General features: G+C 44.3%; 1 protein-coding gene across 7 annotated transcripts in view; it reads right to left on the reverse strand.

The window, feature by feature from the left end:
- Nucleotides 1-14,505, reverse strand: part of CTNND2 (catenin delta 2) — a 655,193-nt gene that overhangs the window by 138,031 nt on the left and 502,657 nt on the right. The gene's annotated exons all lie outside the window — the stretch shown is intronic.

The following is a 14,505-nucleotide window of genomic DNA, read 5'->3' on the forward strand; positions in this document are numbered from 1 at the left end:
AAACTTGGCCACCACGCTACCCACCCCTACTTCCACTTCTTCATATTGAGGGGCAGTGTTAGATAAGAAAGAGAGACACCTTGTCTAAAAACACTTGCCCAAATGGATTTTTGCAACAGAACACTTCTCTGACCAGAGGACCTCAACTATGTGATATGATGGGATGAAAAGAGGCATGGATTGCTGGACATCTGGTCCCCTTTTGTGGAATAGTGCCAGTGGCCTTGGGAAAATCTCTGGATTCAATCCAAGGAGCTGAGATAAGGAAAGCAGCTGCTGAGAAGCCACGAGAAACAGAAAGCCCAGGACCGTTTGCCTGCACAATCATGTTATTCAAAAGTGCTTTTCCTTGAAACCCAACCTGAAACTCGTCCCTAAAAAGCCTCAGGAGTGGTGGTGGGATTCAGCCGGTTCACACCACTTCGGCAGAACCGGTAGTCAAAATGGTGCTTGTAAAAAACCAGTTGTTAAATTATTTGAATCCCACCACTGCTAATGACAGAAGATCAAGCATGGACAGACACACACTTGATGAACCCCCACAGACCAGTTTCATGACCAATAAGAAGAGCTTGGACTAAAACGTTGTTTTGTGATGCTGGGAAGATATTAGGGATATGGGGTTTTGCAATCTTCTGGGAGCCAAAGTAAACAACGAATCAGGGAGCAATTAGGCCTCCACATTTTAGAAGTGATGTGTCACCACGGAGCCACCCCACACGAGGGAAACGTCAAAAGGTCCAGGAAGAAGACAGGTTTGGGAAAAATTTCACTTTTGGAACATCTTTTCTTTCCCGGCCAGGAACAGCCTTTCTGTGGAAGGCCCTCTTGCTCTGGGGATGTTTTGAGGCCTTCACCCTGCCCTGCCCTCCTCCCCTGTCCAAGGACTCTGAAGGTTGAAAGGCCCACAAGTCCTGTCTCTCCAACCTTCCTGGATCCTTGGATAGAAAACTACGAAACTGGATCAGCTTGCTTGCTAGGAAACAGAGCAAAAAACAGAAAGATAGCAAAGTAGCAATTAATGGGTGAATAGTTACTTTTAGATTGGCTAATACAAACTAAATTTGCTCTCATACTTGCAGCTTTTTGTTCCAAGTTCATTTGCAAAGTTTAGTGGTTTATCATAGAATCATCGAGTTGGTAGAGACTCCAAGGGCCATCAAGTCCAACCCCCTGCAATGTAGGAACACACAATCAAAGCACTCTTGACAGATGGCCATCCAGCCTCTGTTAAAAACGGCCAAAGGAGGAGACTCCACCACACTCCAAGGAGGTGTACTCCACACTCAAATAGCCCTTACTGTCAGGAAGTTTTTCCTGATGTTTAGGTGGAATAACTTTTCCTTCAACCTGAACTCATTACTCCTGGTCCTAGTCTCTGGAGCAACAGAAAACAAGCTTGCTCGCTCACTAACATGACATCCCTTCAAATATGTAAACATGGCTATCATGTCACCTCTTAACCTTCTCTTCACCAAACTAAGCATACCCTAAACATACTAAACAAACTGAACATAACCTAAATCTCTCCTCATAGGGCATGGATTCAAGACCTTTTACCATTTTGGACCTGTTCTGGATTCAAGACCTTTTACCATTCTGGACCTGTTCCAGCTTGTCAATATCCTTCTTGAATTGCAGTGCCCAGAACTGTACAAAATATTCCAGGTGAGGTCTAACCAATGCAGAATAGAGAGGTACAATTACATCACTCGATCTTGACAGTATACTCCTATTGATACAGCCCAAATTTGCATTGGCTTTCTTGGTTGCCGCATTACACTGCTGACTCATGTTTAGTGTATGGTCTACACTAGCAGCAGTGGCGTAGTTGGTTAAGAGCAGGTACATTCTAATCTGGAAGAACTGGGTTTGATTCCCCGCTCTGCTGCCTGAGCTGTGGAGGCTTATCTGAGGAATTCAGATTATCCTGTGCACTCATACACATGCCAGCTGAATGACCTTGGGTTAGTCACAGCTTTTCGGAGCTCTCTCAGCCCCACCTACCTCACAGGGTGTTTGTTGTGAGGGGGGAAGGGCAAGGAGATTGTAAGCCCCTTTGAGTCTCCTACAGGAGAGAAAGGGGGGGATATAAATCCAAACTCCTCTTCCTCCTCCTCTTCCTCTTCCTCTACTACTACTACTACTACTACTACTACTACTAAGACTCCCAGATCCCTTTCGCATGTAGTGTTGACAAGCCAGGTGTCACTCATCCTATATCTGTGCATTTCAGTTTTTCTGCCTATGCATAGTATCCTACATTTATCTCTTTTGAAATTCATTTTGTTTGCCCAGCTCTCTAATCTGTCCAGCTCATTCTGAATCCTGACTCTGTCCTCTGGAGTATTAGCTACCCCTCCTAATTTGGTGTCATCTGCAAATTTTATTTGCATGCCCTCTATTCCATTATCCAAATTGTTGATAAAAAATATTGAATAGCGTTGGGCCCAGGACAGAACCCTGTGGCACCCCACTAGTCACTTCTTTCCAGGATGAAGATGAGCCATTAATGAGCACCATTTGTGTTTCATCCGTCAACCAATTACAAATCCATCTAATATTAGCATTATCTAGTCCACATTTCACTAGCTTACTTGCAAGAATATTATGGGGCACCTTGTCAAAAGCTTTACTAAAATCAAGATATGTTACGTACACAGCATTCCCTTCATCACAAAAAAAAAGAGATAAGATTGGTCTGGCATGATTTGTTTTTCAGAAACCCATGCTGACTTTTTGTGAACACAGTATTCTAAGTGCGGGCAGATCATATGTCTAATGATCTGCTCCAGAATCTTCCCTGGTGTTGATGACAGGTTGACTGGATGGTAATTATTAGGGTCCTCCTTTTTCCCCTTTTTGAAGATGGGGATAACATGAAGAAGAAGAAGAAGAAGAAGAAGAAGAAGAAGAAGAAGAAGAAGAAGAAGAAGAAGAAGAAGAAGAAGAAGAAGAAGAAGAAGAAGAAGAAGAAGAAGAAGAAGAAGGAGGAGTTTGGATTTATATCCCCCCTTTCTCTCCTGCAGGAGACTCAAAGGGGCTTACAATCTCCTTGCCCTTCCCCCCTCACAACAAACACCCTGTGAGGTAAGTGGGGCTCAGAGAGCTCTGAGAAGCTGTGACTAGCCCAAGGTCACCCAGCTGGCGTGTGTGGGAGTGCACAGGCTAATCTGAATTCCCCAGATAAGCCTCCACAGCTCAGGCGGCAGAGCTGGGAATCAAACCCTGTTCCTCCAGATTAGATACACGAGCTCTTAACCTCCTACGCCACTGCTGCTCCAACCCTCCTCCAGTCCACTGGGACTTCTCCTGTTCTCCAGTTCTCAAAGATTACAGCAAGTGATTCTGAGATTACTTCTACCAGTTCTTTTAATACCCTGAGATGCAGTTCATCAGGCCCTGGAGATTTGAATTCATTTAAAGTAGCCAGGTGTTCCTGCACTACCTCTTTATTTATTTTGGGCTGAATTTCTCCTCCTGTATCTTCTGTTTTATTTTCTCCTGGATGAGAAAAAGACTGAGGCAAAGAAGGTGTTGAGTACCGGTAGTTCTGTCTTTCTCCATCCCGTTAGTATTTTGCCATCTTCTCCATGCAGTGACTCTATCCTGTCTTTTTTCTTCCTTTTTCTATGGACATAAAAAAAACCCTTTTTTGTTGTTTTTAACCTCTCTGGCAAGCCTCAGCTCTTTGTGAGCTTTAGCTTTTCTGACTTTCTCCCTACACATCCTGCTTATTTGTTTGAATTCCTCTTTGGTGATTTCCCCCCTTTTCCATTTCTTGTACATGTCCTTTTTAAATCTTAGCTCAGTTGAAAGTTCTTTAGACAGCCATCCTGGTTTCCTTAGACACCTCCCATTTTACCTCCTCATTGGAACTGTTTGAAATTGTGCACTCAAGATCTCACTTCTAAGAAATTCCCAGCTCCCATGCATTCCCTTCCCTTTTAGTATTTTTGGATAACCTCTCCACTATCTGGTGTGTCCTATCCTGGTTTAGAACTGTATTTTATTTATTTGTGCTTTAGTTTCTGTTATTTTCTGTAATCATCTACATCTTACTAATGCCTTTCTATCCATGCTTTCTCATATGTATTCCTGTATAATGCATCTGCTTCAGTTTGCAATTCTCCTTTAAAATACTGTATTGTGTAGTAATGCCCTCCGATAACCATTTAATTTGCATCTGCAACACTTTGAAGTCTGCCTCTTCCTACAGTTAATTGCATACTCATTGGGGTGAAAACCTACAGGAAAAAAAGGGACAACGTAAACATGCTTGTACACATTTCTGCTGCAGTATGTCATGACAGTGAAAAGGACACTTGCGTATCTGTTTCATCATTCATCCTCGCTGGTCCCAAAAGCCCTTGAAGAGCACTGGGGGCACAGGAGAACAAGCCACTCTCAGCTACTGGATGCACCAAATCAGGTTCATCCTCCCAGTTTGATGATGAATCCACCTTGGAGAGCAAAAATTATGCATGAATCTGCATCTGCAGCTGAGCACATGAATTCACTCATGGCCACCCTGCACTGGATATTGGCCATCTTCAACATGCAGCTAAAAACCCATTTAAGAAGACAACCTGGAATCCTCATCTCAGGCTGGGATCCTGAGTGAGCCAGGTCTGAACACGCACTTCTACGACAGAGGCTCTCTGGGTGACCTTTGGGCACTCAGTCACTCTGGCCCACCTCATAGGGTGGTGGTTGTGAGAAAATGCTGTTCTAATCCACTTTTAGTCCAAATTTGGGAGGAAAGTTGGATTAAAATAGATATACATGTAGTGCAGGAGGAACAATACTTCCAGTGTAAGTTCATTCCCTTTTTAATTATCATCACTGTTCTAAAAGAATGACTAAAGATGCAGAGAGTTGATTGAGGAAAAGAGAACTCCAACCAGGAGAATTTTTTTGTTAAGGCAGGCAGAGAACTAGGCTGGAGAGTCCACTATGCCCCTGTCCCTTCTCCCACACAATCTAATGCCATGAAAAAGTACTGCAGCTTTTGTAGACGAAATTAGTTTCCTGACACATAGGAAAAAGCCACCAGTGCCAGAACCTTGTGTGACCTGTTGTGTCACTGCAGTTGAGGGCCAGCTGTCATTTTCTATCAGAACAAAATGATGCTGGCAAGCAATACTGAACAATTCAATTCCTTTAGCATAGCGACCTTGAACAAAGCAGTCTTTACAAGCACAGGGGATTGCTGTGAGAAGAAGGACCTTTTTATTTAACAAGAGTCACTTTTCCTCAAAATTCTCTGTTAAATTCTCCAAAATGCTTAGCTTCCCCCTTACCTTTGATGTGTTTTCTTTGATTGTAGGGTAGGACAAGCTCAAGCAATCTCAACCTTGTTAGTTTCAGAGGCTTTCTGCTATGCAGCAAACAGCCTTCTCAAAGAGCCTGTGATTCTACTACACCAATTCTGCCAGCTGCAGCTGAAAGGTCTCACTCTTCTTGCTCACAATTTATCTCTTCTCTTTTCAGAGTCAGTGTCATCAACAGACTTAGCAGGCATTAGCATGAGCTGCCTAGCCCTGAGGACTGAAAGGATCTTAACCGTTTCCATTTCAGACTTCTCTGATACCACAACTAGTATCCTCAAAAAGAGCGGTGTGTGTGTGAGGAAATACATGATACCAGGGAAAGAAGAGGAGGAATTTAGATTTATACCCCTACTTTTCTCAACTGTAAGAAGTCTCAAAGTGGCTTACAAACTCCTTCTCTTCCTCTCCCCACAACAGATGCCTTGTGAGATAGGTGGGGTTAAGAGAGTTCTGAGAGAACTGTGACTGGCCCAAGGTCACCAAGCTGGTATGGAGAAGCTGGCTTGACAGGTCAAAATAAATGCAGGGAAAAGGCTTCTAATTCCTCTCTCTGTGTGAGAGAAATTTAAAATATTGCATTTTATTTTTTTAAAAACCCACCTTATATCTTTTACTAACACCAACCAAAGTAACTTGCCACAGTAAGCAAACTGCCAAGTTCTTCAGAATTCTTCAGCAGGCTGGATGTGAAAAGACAAACAGAGAAGGGGGGGGCGGGGGCAAGGGCAGAGGGGCGAGCAGCGCAGCCTGAAGAATGTTGCTGATTCTCAGCAGGGCTTACACGCCAGTCAGCGTGCTCACAATGGCATACTGGCAGCATCACATCTGGAGGAACAATAATTATATAGTGGGGGACATAGAACCATAGACTTGGAAGGGGTCACACAAGCCATCTAGTCCACTCCCTGCTTAGATCATCCCTGACAAGCTGCTGCTTGAAAACTGCTGGGGGGGGGGGGGGCACGAGGTGGACCAGATGGACACCAGGAAAAATCTTTTCGTAGTAAGAGTTGTGCAACAGTGGAATCGGCTGCCTGGGGAGGCGGGGAGGTCCCCCTCTCTGGCAGCCTTTAAGCAGCAGCTTGACCAACATTTGCCTGGGATGGACCGCCCCTGGGTGGCCCCTTTCAACTCTGTGAATCTGTGCTTGGGGACTGGGATGATCAGGATTGCTTGGTCGAGACAGTCTCTCTCACTCTCAGTCTCATCCATCTCACATGGTTGGTGGATCAACAAAATGGTATCAAAGTAGATCAAGTAAATAAAATATATTCTTTCTAAACTCAATTCTTAAACATGTCCAGGTGACCTAAAGATCAGGTGGCCTTGTTTCTCAAAATATATTTTTTCAAGCTGGGGAAAGGCATAACACTTCCTTCAGTCCAGAGTCAAGATGGGGTTTCAACAGCTAGGGTCACAAAGGACAAAAAAAGAGACACATCTGCTCCCTGTTCTTCTTCTTCTTCTTAGCTGGAGATGCAGCGGGATTAAATCTGGGGCCTTTTGAATGCCAAGCAGATGCTCTCAGTGCCAGTGGCAAATCTCTCCCTATCAGATCACTAAAACACAATGGAGGCTTCCTTTGGGATCTTTGTTGGGGCTTTTTAAATCCCTCCAACAACCATGCCAGTAAATGGGCCCAGGCTTCCTCGGGTCAGCAGAAATGCTGTTGTCATTATGTTGTTTTATTGTTGTTTGTATGTTGTATTCCTTTTATGGACGTGTATGACATTGATGCTGGTAGCTCTGAGTCTGTCATGACGGGGAAGAGTGGCATGGAAGTCTAATGAACACAAACAAAAGCAGCAAGAAAACACACAATCCAGTCTGTAGAGCCCAACTGATTCTCTAAAAATGTACTTAACACTTAAAGAAAGCCAAGGGGAAAACCACACAATTGGGATTCTCCCTATTCAACCTATGCTGACTGTAATCGTTTAGTTTGCTTGATTTATTCCGACGTCACTAGAAAAGCTGGAGAGATCAACTCAACACGAGGGGTGTTTTGCGAACATGCACGCGGTTTCCTGGACGCCTCAGCAACCAGCTTCAGGCTCCTGCCCCGAAAACAATAATTCTCTCTGCCAAATGTTCTTTTAGTGTGTTGGCATCCTGGAACAGAAGCTGACAAAAAAGAAGCACCAAAAACAGGAATGACTTCAAAACTACAGACTTCTCCCTCGTTTGGGGGGGAGGGGGAGGAACACATTCTACTGAAGAGACCAACTGAGTCCAAAGGACAATGACTGTAACAGCATTTTGCGGAGCTCATGGGAAAGATATTAGTTAGTTAGGAATTGAAATGCCTTTAAATATTTCCAGGGAACACCTCCAAGCCTTTTTTTCCTCCCAAGTCACAATTTTGGAAGGAAATGAGACAAATGCAAAGGTGCTTTAGTGCTGCCTCAATCATATTCTTCACTGAATGATCCAACTTCTCAGGTGCTTCTTTGTAAAACACAAATGATAAAGATTAAAGTGAAGTAGTAATAACTTTGGCCGTTTCCGCACGGCCTCCCTGTCGCCTCCACGCCGGCGAGAATTCCGCCGGCGTGGAGGCAAAGGCCGTTCGCATGCACGCATGCGGACGGCCTCAGCAGAGGCCGGCAAACGGCAGGCGGCTCCGCATGGAGCCGCCTCTTCCCCCTGCCCCGTCCCACTCACCTTGTCCCCGTCGTCGCCTGCTGGCCGTCGAAGCCCCGCCCACGCTGCCCTCCGACCTCCAGGGGTCGGAGGACAGCATGGGCTTCGAAGCGGCCAGCAGCAACGGGACAAGGTGAATGAAGACGGGGCTGTTCTCGGTGGCCCGGTTCGCTGGCGCCGCCAGGAAGGCGCTTTCCCCAACAACAACCCTCTCAGGGTTGTTGTTTAGAAGCGACCTGGCAGCCCTGGGGAGGAGCAGTCGAATTGAGCGCTGCTGCGTTGCAGCAGCACCGCCTGTGCAAATGGCGGCCTGGGGGCAGCGTTTTTACCCCCCCCCCAGGCCGTCGTTTTTGGCCCTTGCGGAAAGGGCCTTTGACTTTTAAAAATCTTATACAGTTACTGTTTGAGTCAGTGATATAGTTTATAGCAAAATTTTAGGAAAGCCTTTCCGGTAACTGGTGATAGAAAAAGGTTCACACCCAGGAGTTATGCTAATCTGTGACAAATCAAGGGAATTCTCCTGCAGAAAGACCATGCCCAGGTGTCAGGCCTGGCTCTGCAGGGGGAGGTGGTTGGAGTTGCTTTCGCTCTTGAACGTGCACAGCTATCTAACTGTCAGTCTGGCCTGGAGAGTCTACTGCTGGGATGGGCCTTGTGTCTGGATTTCTCTGTGCTGTTCTGTTCTCAAGTGGGGCTGGGGGAGTGTGGGTCATGTTATCAATCGCTTGGTTCCTTTTCGCCAGAATTGTCTTTTCCTTGTTCTCTGAATTCTGCCAATAAAATCATTGAACGAAACGAGTGTTCATTGGGTCCTGATCCAGGGGACTGACACCAGGCTTGTCTTGAGGAAAAAGAATGTACAAGTCAGAAGAATTTCTTGTCCCATTCAAGTTTTCACTCTGAAACAGAATGCAATCATACATCCAAATGTATTATAATTCTCTCTTTTAAGATATGGTTGACAGTTAATGCTTCTGAAAATTTGAAATGTGGAGTCAGAAGAAAGCATTATACTGTGGGTGGTCCCCAAGGACGTAGGTAAGGGGGGGTTCTCGGGTTCAACCCCCCATTACATGTTTGGGGTGTAAGGCGTCCTTGAAGAGCTGGACTAGGACCATCTCTGGCCACCTGCGCAAGTGGCTGGCTAGCCTGCGGAAATCAGCGGCAAATTTGCTGACCTTGTTGAAGGTGTTATAGTTCGCCCTGAGCCTTCTCTTCTGCCAGGGGGTCCTCAAATTGCTTTTGTAGGGTTAGCAGGAACCTCTCCAGGTTGTAGATCTCTGGTACATCTTCCTCTACCAGACCCACCAACCAATTGGCATCCTCCCCCCAGAACAGGGTCCCGATCTCGAACACTCTCTCCCAGTCCAAGTAGAAGCCGTTGCCATGGACCTCCATGTACGAGCCCACTTGTATAAAAAAAGGCCAGCTCGTCAGGGTTCCCGTTAAAGTCCACCTTGAAACTTTTCTGAGGCCCTCCCTGGGATGCAGGGCCTTGTTGGAAGGTTGAATCGCCCCTTTCTGAGGTGACCAGCCTGCTGGTCTGGTGGGGGGGGGCTGCGGTCCAGTGTGTGGTCGCCCAGTCGTCGCCACGAAGAGCACGGCTCAGATCTCAGTCCACCCCCTCACTTGCAGAGGCCTTGAGCGTCGCGTTCTCCCTCTGTTGTTCGCCCAGTAGGAGTGCCTCTTGCTGCTGAAGGTCTGAAATTTCAGATCGCAGCTGGACTCTCTACTGAATGACCTCTGCTGTTTGGAGTTGTAGTGCTTCGTAAGCACACCGCTGCTCATCCAGGAGTTTTTAGGCTAGCAGCACCAAAATTTCAGATATTTGTTGAGGGACTCTCCTGATGATACCACCCAAGTTTGGTGAGGTTTGGTTCGGGGAGTCCAAAGTTGTGGACTCTCAAAGGGGGTGCCCCCATTGTTTCCAATGGGAGCTAATAGAAGATGGGGGCTACACCTTTGAGGCTCCATAACTTTGGACCCCCGAACCAAACTTCACTAAACCTGAGTGGTATCATCAGGAGAGTCTCCTAAAGATACCCTGAAAGTTTGGTGCTGCTAGCTTAACAATTGCAGGCACCCCCCCTGACAGTAGGCACCCTCCACATTTCCCCAGATTCTCCTTTTAAATCCATCCCCTTCGGCATGGATTTAAAGGGAGAAGGAATCTGAAGATCCCCGGACTAAACGACATTGAAAGTGATGCTGTTTCGGGATGGGGACGCTGTGATGCCTGGAATCCACAAATTTTATGAATGGATGAACGCAAGGCAAAATGTCAAAGAAGCGTGTCGGAAAAACGACTGGGGCGGAAAAAATTAGCGTACAAGACACACGTTATGCTGCTAAAAGTGGTATTCAATGTATTACTCCTCTTATATTTCTAATCATACATAAAACGCCAAGTGTACAAATGCTTATTTGTATTTCTATTCCAAGTGGACTTCCCTTGAAGGAGCTACAGGGAATTTTCTCACGCAGCGATGCTTCTGAAACAGTTCACTCTCAGTTTAGTGCACACTCAAAAGAACAGTCCAACGACATTAATCCTGCTCTTCATATATTTGTATCCAAAACCACAGTCATAGGACATTATCCCTGACATTTTACAAAGTTCTTATTACTTCAAAGAGTATGTTGTTTATTCTGGATACGTGGTAACAAGAAATCTACTTGTTGAGCTCCCTGCTGGAGGTCCATTTAAAGGAGCCTTTGTTGTCACGCGGAGAAAAATTCAACCAAACCAGTAAGCAAAAGTTCTAAGCAAAGCAGAAGCATGTCCAGCGTAATGTCAGCGTAGCTTCAGCTTTTCGATGCACCTTCTTCAGTTGCTCTGCCTTCAATGTGAATGGCAATACAATAGATTAAAAAATTCTATAAATATATATACATTCTCGCCTTAAATCTATATGTGTCTATTTTAAACCGATTTTAATAAATACTTGTTAAATAAATATTTACCCAAACGGTGAGTATGTTAAAATACTTAATATAATAATGTGTACGTATCTATTCTATATTCTATTCTATAATAAATAATTAAATACTAATAAATACCATGCACTTTTACATTTGCCATTATCCTTGTCATTCCAAATCTTGTTTACTCTCTTCCTAATGTGATGCTGGGTCTAATGTTCATTGCATGTGAGGGGTTCTATATATCTTATTTCCTATGTGATTCTCAAGGTGCATTGCAGCTTGCTTTTTCTATCTTAGATGTTTTAAAGAGACCACATCCAGCTAGCATGTCATCAAAGTCCATTATAGGTAAATAAGAAAAATCTTAATTATTCTCTATTTAGGAGCCCTGTTATTTTGATTATGATTTTTAGAGATATAAGACCATTTTTTGTTTCTTGTTGGAGGAGCACTCTCCTTTTGTATCTATACTGCTCTCAGATCGCTTGATGATGGGTTACAAAACTACAAATTGGAAATCCTGAACTATGTATGTTAAAGTAAAAGAATGCTCCACTAGTGGCTCATGTGCTTCTTTTTGTTGTTCTTATATTACTTGCGTGTTCTTAATTCCTAACTCTCAAGACACGCGGTTGTCATTCCGACGACACTAAGTCACAAGGGCAAATAATCATATAGACACATTCTTTTGTTCCACATGTTGAGAAATGATTTATTTGCCATGTTCTGTTTGTCGCGAGGATCCTTAATTTCTTTCGTGTTTAGTGATTGTGGACACATGACACAGTGTCCGCAGCGATGGTGTCCTTTAATTCTAGGTCTGGTGTACTGTCTATTTTAATATCTGCTCTTATTAGTTGTTTGTCTTTAAGCTAGTTGCATGTCTAAACCCAATTAAGGGAGGCAGTGAGCATCCTGGAATTTCGCCAGTATGTGCCAATGCTTCTTCCACTATGCTTTTTTATACTGGTGGCTTTAAAGTCATAATTTAATGCCCATGTTATTCCTAGACTGTGTATTCTTACTTTTATATTGGAGCAATTGTTGGCGTGGGACTCCTTTGATCCTATTAAGGGCTCTACTTAGAACAGATTTTGGATAACCCCTCGAAGAGTATTTTTTGCATTATTCTTTTTGTTTCTTCCCTAAATGTTATTTCACTGGTTGAGTTCCGTTTTGCCCTAACTAATTGGCTGTATGGCAAGTTATTTTTGAGGTGTATTGGATGGCAAGAAGAGTATTTTGATATCTTATTTCTTTCAATGGACTTATGAAATGGAGCAAAGGTGATTTTTTGACTGTCATCTATAGTTATCCAGGTGTCCAAAAAACTAATAGTCCGAGAATTTTGTTCTCCTGTAAACTTAATTGAAGGATGTAGGTCATTGAGCCAGTGCAATAATTCCCTCACATCACAATTGGGCTGCATGATAAATAGCAAGTCATCTATATATCTGCAGTAATATAGAATTTTAGAAAAAAATGGATTAGATTCTTGCATAATATATTGGTTCTCAAAATTTAGTTACGCGACTAGCTTCTGCTTGCTGAACTTTTTGCTTGCTGAATTTTTCTCCGCATTGCAACAAGGCTCCTTTAAATGGACTCCAGCAGGAGCTCACGTAAGATTTCAGCCACGTATCCAGAATAACAACATACTCTTGAAGAATAAGAACTTTGTAAATGTCAGGATAATATCCTATGACTATGGTTTTGGATACAAATATATGAAGAGCAGGATTAATACGTTGGACTGTTTTGAGTGTGCACTAAACTGAGAGTGAACTGTTTCAGCACGCGTGAGAAAATCCCTGCGCTCCTTCCAAGGAAGTCCACTTGGAATAGAAATACAAATAAGCATTGTTGCACTTGTATTTTATGTATGATTAGAAATATAAGAGGGTAATACATTGAATGCCACTTTAGCAGCATACGTGTGTCTTGTATAATTTTTCCGGTCCGTTTTTTGACATGCTGGAATCCACCCCAAAACAGCATCACTTTCAATGTTGTTTTAACTGGGGACCCCAGATTGTCAAAGGAGCCCATATTCTCCTTTTAAATCCACCTTAGATTTAAAAGGGGAATCTGGGCTCCTTAGTTTAAACACCATTGAAAGTGATGCTGTTTGGGGGTGGATTCCAGCATCACAGCGTCCGCCCATGGACTCCATTTTCCCTAGCTATGCCTCTGTCCGGAGGGGAAGGCAGAAGGGACTGCCGGCTGTCAGCCCAGCCAGTGGGGGGTGGGGGGTAGGGCAGGGGAGTCTGCCATCCCTGGCCTTGGAGAACTGCTTTTATAAGCACTGACGCTGGCGGCGGGGCCGAGGGAGGTGTGGCCATGCTCCCAGGGCCGTGGGGGGGTGTGGTCCTGCCAAAAATCTATACCTATGTCACTGGTGGTCCCTCCCCCCAAAAAGATTCTAGAGCAAATTAATCCTGAACTGTCCCTAGAAGGCTGTCATACTTTGGTCACATAATGAGAAGAAAGTCACTGGAAAAGATAATGGTGGTCAGAAAACTTGAAGGCAGCAGGAAAAGAGGAAGAGCCAATCTGAGATAGAATCATAGAGTTGGAAGAGACCACAAGGACCATCAAATCCACGTGGCGTAGGAGTTTAAGAGCTCATGTATCTAATCTTGAGGAACCGGGTTTGATTCTCCGCTCTGCCGCCTGAGCTATGGAGGCTTATCTAGGGAATTCAGATTAGCCTGTACACTCCCACACACGCCAGCTGGGTGACCTTGGGCTAGTCACAGCTTCTCGGAGCTCTCTCAACCCCACCTACCTCACAGGGTGTTTGTTGTGAGGGGGGAAGGGCAAGGAGATTGTCAGCCCCTTTGAGTCTCCTACAGGAGAGAAAGGGGGATATAAATTCAAACTCTTCTTCTTCTTCTTCTTCTTCTTCTTCTTCTTCTTCTTCTTCTTCTTCTTCTTCTTCTTCTTCTTCTTCTTCTTCTTCTTCTTCTTCTTCTTGTCATGCAAGAACACACAATCAAGGCACTCCTGACAGATGGTCGTCCAGCCTTTATTTAAAAACCTCCGAAGAAGGAGACTCCACCACACTCCAAGGCAGCATATTCCACTGTCTGACAGCCCTTACTGGTTCCTCTTTTTTTTTCTTTTTGAAGATGGGGACAACATTAGCAGCCCTCCTCCAGGCTGCTGAGACTTCTCAGGTTCTCCAGGAATTCTCAAAGATTATAGCAAGTGCTTCTGAGTTTGCTTCTGCCAGTTCTTTTAATACCCTGGCATGTAGTTCATCAGGCCCCGAAAATTCAAATTTTATTGTTTCTAACCTTTCTAGCAAGCCTGATCTCATTCTACAGTTTAGCTTTTTTGAACATGGGTTGACTATATAAAGGAAGCCACAGTCCTCAGTTTACAAGATATGAGCAAGGCTGGTAAGGATAGGATGTTTTGGAGGGCATCAGTTCATGGTGAATCAGAAGTGACTTGATGGCACTTCACGCCCATATCTACACCTGCTTATTGGTAGCTTTATCAAGAAGTCTGAGCATGGGAGGTGAAATCAAAAGGGCTAAGAAAGCTGAAATATGGGACTCCATCGTAACTGTGAAAAAGAATGAAACTATCACGAGCC

This window comes from Sphaerodactylus townsendi, linkage group LG09 (assembly GCF_021028975.2).
Source record: "Sphaerodactylus townsendi isolate TG3544 linkage group LG09, MPM_Stown_v2.3, whole genome shotgun sequence".
In the NCBI taxonomy this organism is placed as follows: domain Eukaryota; kingdom Metazoa; phylum Chordata; class Lepidosauria; order Squamata; family Sphaerodactylidae; genus Sphaerodactylus; species Sphaerodactylus townsendi.